At 48.3% G+C, this 13,660-nt stretch overlaps 1 protein-coding gene across 1 annotated transcript in view; it reads left to right on the plus strand.

Moving 5' to 3' along the window:
* Positions 1-550: 550 nt before the first annotated feature.
* Positions 551-13,660, plus strand: part of LOC122374841 (potassium voltage-gated channel protein eag-like) — a 48,525-nt gene continuing 35,415 nt past the window's right edge. Inside the window, exon 1 of the mRNA XM_043353847.1 lies at positions 551-645. The gene's annotated coding sequence lies outside the window, so the exon portion shown is untranslated. The remainder of the gene's footprint in view (positions 646-13,660) is intronic.

Consider the following 13,660-nt stretch of genomic DNA (forward strand, 5'->3'; position numbering starts at 1 on the left):
AGGCTGACCCGCTGGTGCCAGGCGACGGCCGGTGACAAGCGCGGTGGCTCTGCTAGCTTAGGGGCTGGACGGCGAGCACAACCCGTCGACACACCACAGCAGCATTGTATAGTAACACTCTCTTAGTTCGTCTATCTGTTTTTCCTCGTCTTGTGGAAAACGTGTTTGGCAATAGTTGATCCAGCTGAACACGTTTTTATTCCGTTTCGACTTGAATCATTTCCAACCAGACCGCCACTCGCCAGCCCCGCCAAAGATAATTAATACGATCGTGAACACATGGTTGTGTCAGCTTAGGTCACTGTAAGTTGGATGGAGATTGCAGGGAATCGAAACTATCCCCTAATTGGCGTGCCTACCTAAACTCCACGATGCCTAGTTCATTGCTAAAATTGCCCGAAGCGCCCGATCCATTTAGGTCCCCGGTGTCTTATATCTTGTGAAATTGTGCGGTGCATAATAGGTGCTGGTTGGATCTGCGCTTTGTGATCTCATTATAGTTTGGAGCTATGTCAACCAAACAACTCGTTTGTCTTTTTTTCAGCGGACAGCAGCTTTTTACTGGCCAATGCGCAGATTGTCGACTACCCAATTGTCTACTGCAACGAGACATTCTGCAAAATATCCGGCTTCAACCGAGCTGAGGTAAGAACAATAAACTGGTGACCGTTCAGCTTAGTACAACAAAGCACTTCTGAAATGTATCCGGCTTCAATCGACCCGAGGCAAAACAGGAGCACCAAAGTCGTGAAGATAGGGTGTTTTTCTGCGGCTCTTTGCTATAACGATATCGGTATTTGTTGACTATGGAAACTCCGGTGTTGCAACACCAATGCCATAAAGATAAATTAATTCACAACTGCAGCATTACGTGTTTGAAATGTCACGTAGAGACGTGTTTTAAACAATTTTTATTTCATTTTTGCTTGAGCTGCTTCGAGCGTTATTCCACGTCTAAAATATCTCGCCGTCACAAAAACCTTTTAAGAGTCGTAAAAACGTTAACGCCAATCATACATATATAAAAATTTACTCATTACATGAAACACTCAACAAAAAATGATAGGGTACATTTTCATTATTTCACCTTGTAGCTACCAACTGACATCCGTATGCATGTAATGGAGAAAAAGCAATGGGACCGTCATTTACCTCCTTTCACCTTAAAAACATCCGAAAAGCCAGTGCTTCACTGCCAATCTTCTGACGGCTGGCGCGGCGCTGGCCTCGCCTTCGCGTGTGGGTGGGATTCTGCAGCCCGCCGGTGGAGTCGGTCCATCTTGTCTCACTATCCGCTCGGTTCGCGGCGATTGGAGCGGGCGCGGCGCCCCGGCAGCGATGCAGCGGGGCGCCGGCTGTGGGCGCCGCTGCTTTACGGCGTGTCACTTCTGCGGCCGGCTTCCAGATCCTCCTCTGCGCCAGCTACAGATGGATGGCCGCATACGGCCGGCATCCGAGCCCGGTGCCGAGGCAGTTTGTTTTCGTTTAAGGTGAATACAGCAGACAATATGTTTCCTTCTCGCCAGCCGAACAAATGGGAAAGGCATAAAGATATCTGGAAAACATGAGTCGATGTTTGCACAGTAGGTGGTGCTCTTTGTTGCCTTTTATAAGGTGTTTCATTCCAGAGCGTACTAACAAAGTCGCTGTATCAATTATTGCTAGGATACACCCAAGTGTCGAACATAGAGATCTTATATACAATATCTATGTATATACCGTAAAGTGGGGCTATTTGAGACAGTGGGGCTATTTGAGACAGTAAGGTAGTGGTTTAGTAAAATCGCTGTAAAATGAAAACCGTTTGATATTTTTTCGTCATTTTTGCTTAGGCTGATGTGGAATTGAACAGTGAATGACCTGAAAACCCTTTTTGAAAAGTTTCGAAGAGTTTTGAAAGAAATTTGGTGTAAAATATGAAATACAAAAAAAACGCACAATTTAAGTTGCTCGAAAAGGACCCCTACCTGCCGCTTAACATAGTTGAAATTTTAACAGCTTAAGCACTGCATCTATCGTTACTACCGTTTTACTTATAGGCTAAGCATATTTTTCATGAAAATATTATATATTGTTAACGTTACCGCCGATTGCGTAACCCATTGTCTCAGAATCCCGACGATGCCCACCTGGTCAAACCTCAACCGATATGCCAAATAGCTACTGATAATGGCGATGCGATTGCACCAGAGAAGACTTACCACCATCTACTTGAAGTGCATCGAACGTTCGACATGAGCAACACCGATGAATCGGTCGTGGTCATAAACGTGCAGTGGGTTCATGGTAGGTACTTTTATGTAGCAGCAAGCAATATTTACATGTTCGTAGTGTAACATAATGACCCTTTAGCTGGTGACCAAACTAGTTATTCTGATGAATATGCGCTTAAAATGTGCTTCATCAGTCACTGACTTAGTCGACAATCAACACATGTCTACCTTGGTTGACCAAAAAACACCATTGAAGATTACTTAACACATGAACGTACTGTTAGGTGAGCCTATGCAAGTAGGCTTGATGTGGTAGGGTAACCGGCCAATTGATACAGCATGCAGCGATCGAGGAAAACCGTCATAAAATCAAAACCACTTAACATTTTTCTGTTATTTCTTCGCATGAAGATGTGCAATGGAACAAGGAATCATGCAGACCAATCACTTAAATGTTTTGGGAAACCTTTTGATTCATTACGGTGTGCTTCATTAAGTAGCGAGCCTGTCTCAAATAGCCCCATCGACTTTCAGTATGTATGTTTTCACGCCACCAGGGCTATATACAAAAACTTTCTTTCAAAATTTTACTGTTATTGACTTTAGAATAGTCCTTGATGATCATTCTGCAAATTTGAAAGTTTAGGGTCACATCATATTATGATAGCCTTAGCATATAGTGATGCAATTTTATAACCTTCCGAAATGAAGCATTCTACGAAAAAGGAAAAGATTGAATATAAAGGAAATATAACTGTCTTTGCAAAAACATTTTTTGCCAGAATGATCAAAATTTAATTTCCAATCGCATGGCATTTAAAAAATTATCTCTAGCGTGACCGATTTTCTTCCATTTCTTCGTAACTAAAACTGTCTCAAATAGCCCCACCCTATGGGGCTATTTGAGACAGGCTTTAACGAAAAAAATATCCTTAATCATTATTACTAGCTGAACCAAAATACACCTATATGAAAGAGCTTACGGAGAACTACATTTTTGCAATTTACATGCTATAAGAAATATGAACCGTCTTAAAGGGAGAGGCCAAAAACTGTAAAATCCGTTTCAAATAGCCCCACTTTACGAGATCTCTATGGTGTCGAAGACCTTCTTCAGTGCGATTCGATCACTGAACTCTAATATATACTGGAAGGACCATTGGTGGCTTGTTTTTGTCTATCGATTTCCGCCATGTTGTGTATACCAGAAATATAAATTGCATTACGGTAGCAGAGGTGCAGTTTAGTGAGAGGTACACTTCTCAAAAGTGCTGCTGCTTCATGCTTGCAGTTTGATTGCAGCGATCAACTTTTCAAGACTTTGGTATACACAACATGGCCGAAATCGTTAGACATTCTGGCCCATATATGGCCAAGGCGAGTGCTTCCCCCTGGATTCGATCTATTGTTCAGATGCGCGTGACATTTGGTCATTGCTGAAATTTTCAGAAACCATTTGACAATTACTTCTGCGTAGGTATGTACAACTAAAAAGACTTTTTGTTGCCGTCAGAAGTAAGTAGCGTTCTTTTTATAGCAAAAGTCTCTGGCTACTACCCCTGAAGTGTTAATTCAGCATGAGTCAGCACCATGCAACTTTATCACGCAACCACTACAACATTGATTCGTTCAGGCTGGTTTCATTATCCGCTGTGGCGAACAGGGGTCATCATGGCGGGGAATAACTAGCGTTCCTGGAGATCCATCGGTAGCTGCCCATTTCCGATATTATTTGTTTATCGGAGTGATTGATGTGACGTAGGATAGCCACCGAGACCCGGTCGCGGCCGGTCGGAGGCCGCGCCCCGGCATGGGGCGACTCGCAGTGCCCCAACGGCCATCACTTACCAGTTGTCTTACGTTCGTCCTAATACCGTATCTCCAACTGGTGACGTCAGTGGCGCTGATGACGTCAGAGAGATGATTAGCTGCAGGATATATAGACTGGCCTGCATGCATTTCCGATGGGGAGTATACCGCTAAAGATGCGGCACATATCGCCATTCGCTGCCATTTCATGCGTAAGAACGCATTAGCTTGAATGGTCTGGATAGAAACTTAAGGCTGATTATCACTACATCACGATCACGAAGATTATTGGTCTGGGAGGGAGAACGTTGCCGTTGCCCGAGTCATAGTGACACTCCGCGTCGGTTTCATTACTGGTATATCGTTAGACACTCTGACATCCGTGGCCGACATGAAGCTAGCCCCAGCATTGGCCTCGCTAACTCTCGCAGCTGCTACCGGCTGGTGACCAGCTCTCGCCCCGACTTTTTCCGAGAAATGTGCCACTTCTCCGACCACTATTGGTGCGCCATCGATTGCCTTGACCGCGCCACTTAGCGAACGACCACCGAAGGCGAATGAGACGCGCAAGGGGAGAGCCTCCGGAATCGGTAGCGTGAAGCGCCTATTGTAACTGGGTCACTGTTCGGAGACAGATGTAATCATTTGTGGCAACATGGCTTGCTACTGCATGGATAGGGCTGCAGTTGTTGGCAAATGGAAAATTAATAAACTCCAAAAGTGTTGATACTAATAGCACCATTTGTTAAATCCCCTGAGCTGTAGTTTGTATGTGATTTGATAGTTACTTATTTAGTTTTGCGTGCGTCGGTGGCTTACTTATTTCCCATAGGCATTAGATGTAAAAGTATTTCCTCATTCCCGAAAGCTCTCCACCCTGTTTTAATTATTGCAAGTGACGTGTACTGGACTGATTGTAAAGTGGAGGCCTCACTTCGCGTCCGTCGTACAGTCCCACAGGTTTACCAATTACATTGTCGCTAAGTTGATCAGATAAAGAAAGCCTCCTCGCTTGCACGTGGTATGTCGTGACACTTTAATATAGACACTAGACGCTAGCGAGCTCTGATTTGTCGCTTCGTCGTTCAGCTAATGGTCTGTGTTTGTGACGCGTAACAACACAGCCGATTATCCGTCACGGAATGGGGCTGCTATGTACGGGGTGAGGTCAGCCCCCGTGGCAGTGACCTGATACAGAGAGCTGACGGTGGGCCGCGGGTGACTCACCATGGATTGAAGGGGCGAGTGTTTTAGAGCGATGGCCCGGCGCTCTCAAGAAGGTTTAGGTGGGGTAACAGGAGCTTGAAACGCGTAGAGTTCTTGCTCTTTGATGTCATTTATTTTACCGATCGGTCTGATCGGATTGAAAATGCTCGGTGATTTATAGAAAATGGATTGGAATGATTCGTTGATCTTAGAATATATTTAAGCTACCAGAGGATCGGTTGCCGAGACATTCGTGTTCCATGTATTGGTGCGAGTCTGATTTGTTTATGCGCGTTTTTGTATGTATGTACCCGGTTTTCGAAAATTACAACACCTATCTATGCAGGTACATGAACATTAGGGTGTGTCATATCAAATATTTTTGTCTCAGATCAAGCGCTTCCGCGGATATTCCTTGTCCCTGGGTTCATTGAAGCCCATTGGCTTTGTTCTTTTTTCGCTGCACCGAAAATTCAGGCGGCGCGGGCCCAATCAATTTCGGCATTTCCCGTGGCGCCCGGCGTTGAAGTCTCCATACTGAACACAATGCGTGCTTTAGCGCTAACACCAGCCATATGACTCGCCGTCGGCCTGTAGCGGCCAACACCGTTTGACGGTTAAAATTCGGTTGCTATTTCTTGTTTAAATGGACGTCGGACGAAACATACTGTTATCTTAATGTATTGAGGCCATTCAGGGACCCACAGATGATCCATATAATGACATAGGCGGCGGAACGGGGAGGGCACCGGGGCACCGTGCCCCCCTTTGATTTTGGTATTTTAACATTAGTCCTATGGGCGTTGCATCGAAAGAATGGGACCAAAAGTCGGCAGTGCCCCCCCCCCCTTAATTGAAGGTGTTCCGCCGCTACTGTATGTAGGTAATAGGATCACGCTGCAGCCTTGGCAAGACTATCACGAGTGGGGCAGGGAGAATGAGAGCACGGATGGACAGAGGGCAACGTGAGCGGGGTCTCGGGTATTACCCCTCCGTCGGCAACACAATGTGTCGGCTTTCGAGTCATATGCTGTCTCCCCGAGACACACGAGCTTGCAAAGAACGTGAGTCAGTCTGGTTTCAGCTGCGGCGTGAGCAGAAGTGCGTGTGATGCAATCGAATCAGACTATCCGTGCCGCAGTGATGCCGTGGTGAAGCAAGGCGAAACATTTTGTTATCGGGTCTCCCAGTGTGTTGCGGGTAAATCAGCTGCCTACCAACAGAAATGTAGTGAACTATGTGAGGCTCTTGGCAGAGGATAGAAAAAGTGAGCGGACAGTCACTGCATGTTTACGTGAAGCAGCGGAAGCGGTGGTTGCAATGTGGTCGAGTGAGGGCATACCATCGATACAAATGCACAATGTGGTTCGGAAGGTAAAGCAAGTCTACGAAAGATTTCGCCGATCGAACAAGGTATCCGAAAGAATGTGGGAGGGACAAACGAAACAAAGTGTTTCTGAAGCGAGTCTGTTTCGTAAGCTTTTTGACATCGCCCGCTGCCGCTGTAAAGATCGGCGAAGCTGTACCTGTCCGCTTTCAAACCGGGTACCGCCAGCGGAAATAGCATTTCTTCGAGACCAGAGAGGAGTTTGGAAGATGAGACTGGTTGGTGTGGACTACGAGGAGACGAGGAAACGACGTAAGACTGCGAGCCTTAGAATGAGACGGGAGCGGAACGAGGGGAGGGGCGACGTGGGTCAAGCTGGTCCTTCCCACCTCCGTACCTATTCCAACGGCGTCAATATCGACGAGACAGGCCAGGTAGACTCGTCGGCAACAACTGACACCAACGACAGTAATGAAGACGTCACAAGTGAATTTGAGATGAAGGAATGCATCAAAGACTCAAACGATGATATGACAAACACTGCACTGGCAGCTGACTGACAGGTATGGTTTATCCAACCGTGCTGTAGCGGCCGTCATCAATGGTTTTTAGATGGATGTCGGTTGCGTAGCGAGCGGCAAAACAGAATTGCTGGTCGACCCGAAAAAAAGTATGGAGAGAAAGATGCCGGATGAGACAAGCTGCCAGCTGCACTCGAATGAGCTTGTACTCAGGGAAGTGTTCCAGAACTTGGACGGCAAAACCAGTGGAACCGGATCATTCACGGGGCCGTTGGGCAAGGCAGCCGGCGCCTCCGTGCACCGTCTTTCTCCCGTGAAGTTCCGACCGGTGAGCGGCCCAGAGCTGGATCTGCCGGACAACATCATCGCCGACCTCAGCAGCGACAAGCTCCTGCTGTATCAGCTCACCAGAGCCGTGCGGACGGGCAACATCTCCGCAAAGGAGGCCTGCAAGAAAATCGGTCCCCTGAACCATGCAAGGTAAGCAAATGCTAATTGAGTTGAATTCAGTTTGCTATTGAATGGCAAAGATGCATCTTTTCTGTGTAACCGTTGTCTAAATAGAGGATACTGCCCCGTTTGCATTGCTTACATCCGTATTGACAGCGTCTGTCGACGCTAACAGGCGAAGACGCGCGCGGCTGGTGTTAGTGTCATCAAACGCATTACGCCAAACATGGAGACTGCAACGCCGGGCGCCACGATAAATCCCGAACTTCTTTCAGCCGGCGCCGATCGAATTTTCGATGCATGGGAAAAAGAACTGCACCAATGGGCTTCCATAGACACAGGGACAAGGAAAATCAGCGGAAGCGCTTGTTCTGTTTCTAGTGACACACCCTAATGAACATTATGCGTACAAAAATGATGCAGTTATAATGTATTAAGCTCACGCTAAGCAGTATTTAAGAACGAGATTCATTCAGCATTCAGGGCATTGTGTTAATGTTCCTTTTAGCAACGGCTAGCAATAGAAGCACGGCTTATTGCCTAATTGGCCTTTGACACAGGCCCACAATGGCGAAGCGGTTGGGTGCGGCCCTGCAGTCGATTGATGAGCTGCCGGAATAGAAGGCGATAACCACGCCAGGGCTCGCTGATTATCGTCAGCCATATTTCCGTACCTAATGGCACTCGTTCATTTTAGGAGGATGAAATGCGCCTGAATTTCTGAGACCCGATCCGAAGCTGAATATGGCCTCCATATTGACATTGAATATTCATCCAGCTGGACAACTGAAATCCAACTATCGTGAACACTTATCCGCGATGACCCGCGCTAAACGTCTGTCATCGAATATATGCGGCTATTGACTCGGTGGGCGAGCTGAAACTGCAGCCGTGAGGGGCCGACAGTGGCCGCTATCAGCCGGACGGTCTGTTGGCGGCCCAAGTTGCACCGATTTATTACCGTACATTTATCTGCAACTGGCTGAGAAGTTGGCTGCTAAATAACGACAGAGTGACGTGCAGACTGATACACATTGATGCATCAGGAGTCAATGCCCGCGGGTGTGTAGCTCTCGATGGACAAAAAAAGGAACTTCTTATCTTTTTAATAAGTAAGGACATTGTTCCACGATACCATCTGAATCAATGAACTGCCAACTTGATATGATTTACGCTAGATCGAAGCAGTGGTCAAACTGTTCTTCCCCTTGCCTTGGTAGGCCTGCTCTCGTATCCAGATGCAGTGGATAAGTATTTCATCAGGCTTAGGACGTTGACATTCTTCTCGACGGCGTCTGCGGGAAGAAGCCAACCCCAGCTGTCCGCTCACCATCCCCAACCTACATGAGCCAGACAATCCCCAATCCTTCAACCGGTCAATTGACCCGTGACCCCAACTGCTCATTCGTCCCCATCCTTCCGCTGACCGTCCCCAGTCATTCGTCGTCTGACCCCACCAGGTTATTCTAGCAGCGGCGGTGCTCCCCTCCGGCCAATCGGCCGGGAGCCCTCGTCGGCGGAGGAGGCCGCGGTGGCGATGGGTGATCTATTATGCACCTGCCGGCGGCGAGTAAGCGTCGGTCGACGATGTGCGCTGCATACGTCGACACGGACCGACCGACGGCCAATCTGCCCCGCAGCCCCGAGCGATAGATCCACGCGGTGTGAACTGAGGCGTCCGAGAGGTTAGAATTTTAGCTGGAAAGGGTTGTAATCGGGAGGTCAAGGCTTGGTATGATGTCAGCTCTGCTTCGTGAATGTATTAACTAGCAGCCATGCCTAGAAATGTGTGGGTATGTAAACCGGGCAACAAACAGCTCTGACTAACGGCCCCAAAGCGATTTGCTGGTTATTGTATCGTCATTAACCACCATGTTTTGCCACATTCCGTGGCATACCTGTTCGACCTCTAACCAAATGCCGCGGTACCGGTGACCACCCGCCGGTATGGCCGTGTTTCTCGAGCAGTTATCGATCCGCAGAATTAGGGCGGCTGATACGGTGCCGGCACGAGGCGACATCACGCAGGACGTGTAATGACCTCACAGGTACATACCACTGATGACGTCATTAGGGGCACCGGCGAGGTCGTTGCAGTAATACCCAACTATATGACAGGAGGCAATAAAGTTCTTTGTCATTCCGTGTTGAGATTCAGTTATGTGGGAAGGAACTGCGTCAGGTATGCTGCAGGGTGCCATGAAACATATGTGGCTGACCTCCTGGTAAGGCTTGGCTGGAATGCTGCACGAAAACCTCTCGCTTTGTTTTGTTGTTCGGCTACAGCCTTTCGGTCTAGTAATACTAGCACAGCCTGCAGAGCCATGGGTTGAGAAGATGACAGGGAGGCGTAGGCCTGAAGGGAATTACCGTAGTGTGGTGCTGCAACACGGGTCATCTAATCCTAGTGACCGAGTCGCTTTGTCACTCAGATGGGAGTTGACTCAACCCAAGTTGCGAGCTGACAAACGACTGCTGAAATCGAGGATGGAGAAACGCTGTTTGAATTTTGACCGATCAGAAAGTAGGCCTTAAACTGGTTCTGATTAATCGAGCAGCAGTTCGGTCTAAAGGTGATTATTCTGACCAAAGGCCCCATGAATTAGGTCTCTGACGTCTTTGGTGACGTGAAGCACAGTCTAGGAACCCTCCATTCCAAGAGCTGTTCACGCTATGGTCTGACCTACCGATGACCGAAAGGTCACCACCTGGCCCACCGAACGACCCCCACCTGACCCACTAAAAGGTCACCTTCTGACCCACCGAAAGGTCACCGTTTGACCCACCGGAAGATCGCCACTTCACCCGCCGAAAGGTCACCGTCTGACCCGCCGAAAGGTCACCGTCCGACCCGTACTGACAAAGGTTGCCGTTTTGCACTTTGAACGGTCGTCCTTTCATTCGGTGAAGGTCGGTGTCAGTTCCGTTGGCAGCCTTCAGCTGGCTGGCTGTACATACTTGTATATGCGGTAACGTAGGTACTCTTAGAACGCCGTCACTCCATTGGTAATCTGCGGGGATTTCCAATCGCCGAACTTATGCTAAGTTGTGTGCTCTGTCCATATTTTTGTGTCCAAGCACGCCCTTTAGGATATAAACAAAATATACTCTTATTCCGATGAGACTGTGGTAAATAATGGACACTGCCCCTGCGTGAGCTGTTCGTACAGTATCCCAGCTCTTGGACATATGTCACTAACAAAAAAAACGATAGTCAGTTTTTAACTTTCTACTGTAATTCTACTGTAATTGACCTACACTACATCATCCTTACCATCATCTGCAGTCAGTAGCGGCGGAACACCTTCCTTCAATTAAGGGGTACCTCCGACCTTTGGTCCCATTCTTTCCATGCAACATCCGTAGGGCTGATGTTAAAATGTCAAAATCAAGGGGGGCACGGTGCCCCGGTGCTCCCCCTCGTTCCGCCGCCTATGTCTGCAGTTGTAGTCTTGGCGTCTTTTATTGTAAAGAAAAAGTATTTTGTTCTATTCTTGCCGGGTAGCGGCTCTTTGTGCGTTGTTTCTGAGATAGCTACCGCTGCTGAGTGTTTCCAAATGCGTCTTGCGGCTTATTTGATGGAAACTTTAGGGATTCACTGAACTTACTTAATAACGTTTAAGCCTACGTCGCCTCTGGTGCAATAGCGTCCCTTGTCAGCGTCAATCTCTGCAGTGGCGCCTCATTTCCGGTGACGGGCTGATATGACGGCGCGGACTGAGCGCACGGGGCCGTGGAGCGTCACCTGCTCATCTGTGATATGTGCCGTTAGCCATTTAGGATGCGTCTGACCTCCCGGTTTGGCTGATTTGCCCATTCCGTGGAGTGGAGTGAGTCGCCTGCCATCGGGTGCGGACGGTGGACCCGCCGGCCCGGGGCGGGGGCGGCGGCGGCGGCGGCGACCTTTCGGGCGGGGGCGGCGTGCCAGCTGTCGGCCGCGTCGCCCATGGCGGCTGCGGTCGATCGGCGCCTACCTGTCACGGCCTGCCACGCCGTCGCGTCCGACGAGACGCTCCGACGCGTTCGCGGTGTCTGGCGTGCCACCGCGGCTCCAAAATCGGCCCGGCGCCGGATGTTTTTGTGTCCTCGGCTGTCGTCGCTGTCTCGTATATATGATCGGTCTTACAGCATCGGCATCGAAAATACTGCCGCACGACTGACATTTGAACAGAGCTAACTCAATCGAGGTCGAACAACTATCGACAAATCTATCGCCAAGATGCAACCGTAAAGCACATTTACTTGTTGAAGCACTTGCTGTATGTAAGGCATAGGTATAAGTTCTATGAGAAAAAACACTTTTAAATGGCCTCCTTACAATGAAATACCGAAAGATGAAATAATGAAATAATTATTGATGATTTCGACCACAGGTCATTATCAAAATAAGCCAGACAGAACTTTTGTCAGACACAATGGGAAGCTCACAATATCGGCAGAAAAATTCACATTTTCAAACATTTCACGTGAACACATTGCATGTAGAGCTCACCTAAAATGCTGCTACAACTAACGAATGAAGTATATGTTATTAGGTTAAGTCCTATAGCCAAGACAAAGTTTAAGAATGTTCCCTATAATATCCCCCCCCACACACACACCCCAGAATAAATGACAACAGTGATCCCACAATCATTTCTAGATACGTTTACAACAAGTATCAGTAGGTAGATGTGCCACATACTCGATATGCACGTCTATGAATAGGCACCTAAGCGATGACATGTAGGTACTTGACACAGTCTAAAATATGAACCAGGAAGAGACATTTCTATTTAGGATTGGTTTTCGCTCGCGAATGTACAGGGATTCCATTATCTTTCGATTCGGGTGATCTTTGGCTTTGTGTAAGATTTCCACTGACAAAGGGTGGTCAGGTAAGGTCTCACCAGCATGACATGCTCTAAAATGTTCACCCAAGGGGGTGTCCCTAGTCGCGTTCTTTGCATTGAGCACATGCTCATTGAAACGTAATCTTACTGGACGCTTACACTCCCCTATGTACTGTACACGCTCATCAGTTGAAGTTGAAGTGCATAGGTTGCAAGTGACGCAGTAAACCACCCCTGGTGTGGTACACTTGCCCTCGATTCCTGAACTGCATGCATTGCATCTACGCCTGCCAGACGGGCACTCAGGACGCGTCAGGTCAGATTTGATCAGAGTATGTCTTAGGGTGTTTTTACTAGTCCATGCCACTTTTACGTTGAGTTTCGATTGTCTGGCTATGTTATTTATCTTTGCACAGAGGGTCTCGTCGACATAAGGTAAGGAAAGGTAACCATCAACGTCACTTCGAGTTTGTCGCTGCCCCTGCAAAGTAATGGGCAATGGGCTGCAAAGTAGCACCACCAGTAGCGATCATCTTCATGCACAAGCTAGAACAGTCTGCCCTCCGAAACGCGACACTTAAACCGGACTTGTATGCAAGGTACATAGATGACACTATCGGGGTGTGGACTCATTCTCATCAAGAGCTGCGAGCCTTCCTCGACTACATGAACTCCGTCCATCCGTGTATCAAGTTCACGATGGAGGACTCTTTCGATTCCGGTTTCATTCCGTATCTGGATACCCTCATATCGGTTGACAAGGACGGACAACTGTCGACAGAGCTTTTCATCAAGCCCAGCCACTCTGGAATCATCATTCATTACTCATCGGCACAGCCGATGACAACGAAGAAGGCTGTCATTAGAAGCGAGTTTAAACGAGCGCTAAGGCTTTCATCAACCGAAGAGGCAATGTCAAGGTCATGTGACAAAGTTCAGAAAATGTTCGAGCAGAATGGGTATCCCAACCAGATGATCAGAGGCATTAGAAGGGAAGTGTCAAGACAACGGACTAAAATAATGCGACAACAGCGCAATTCTGGACGCGCTCGGCCCCAACAGGATCAGCGGCGACCACAGGAGCAGCAGCAGCCACGGCAGCAGCAGCAGTCACCGGCGCAGCCAGGTCCTCGGCTACAGCAGCAGGCACAGGAGCCGTCTCCACCGCTTCCGCCGCCACCACCGCCTGAGCAGCAGCAGCAACAGCAACAGCAGCAGCAGCACCACCACCACCACCACCAGCAGCAGCAGCAGCAGGGGCAGCGACAAAATCGAAGTGACGTTGATGGTTACCTTTCCTTA

This window comes from Amphibalanus amphitrite, unplaced genomic scaffold, assembly GCF_019059575.1.
Source record: "Amphibalanus amphitrite isolate SeventyFive unplaced genomic scaffold, NRLGWU_Aamphi_draft 001724F_arrow, whole genome shotgun sequence".
In the NCBI taxonomy this organism is placed as follows: Eukaryota; Metazoa; Arthropoda; class Thecostraca; order Balanomorpha; family Balanidae; genus Amphibalanus; species Amphibalanus amphitrite.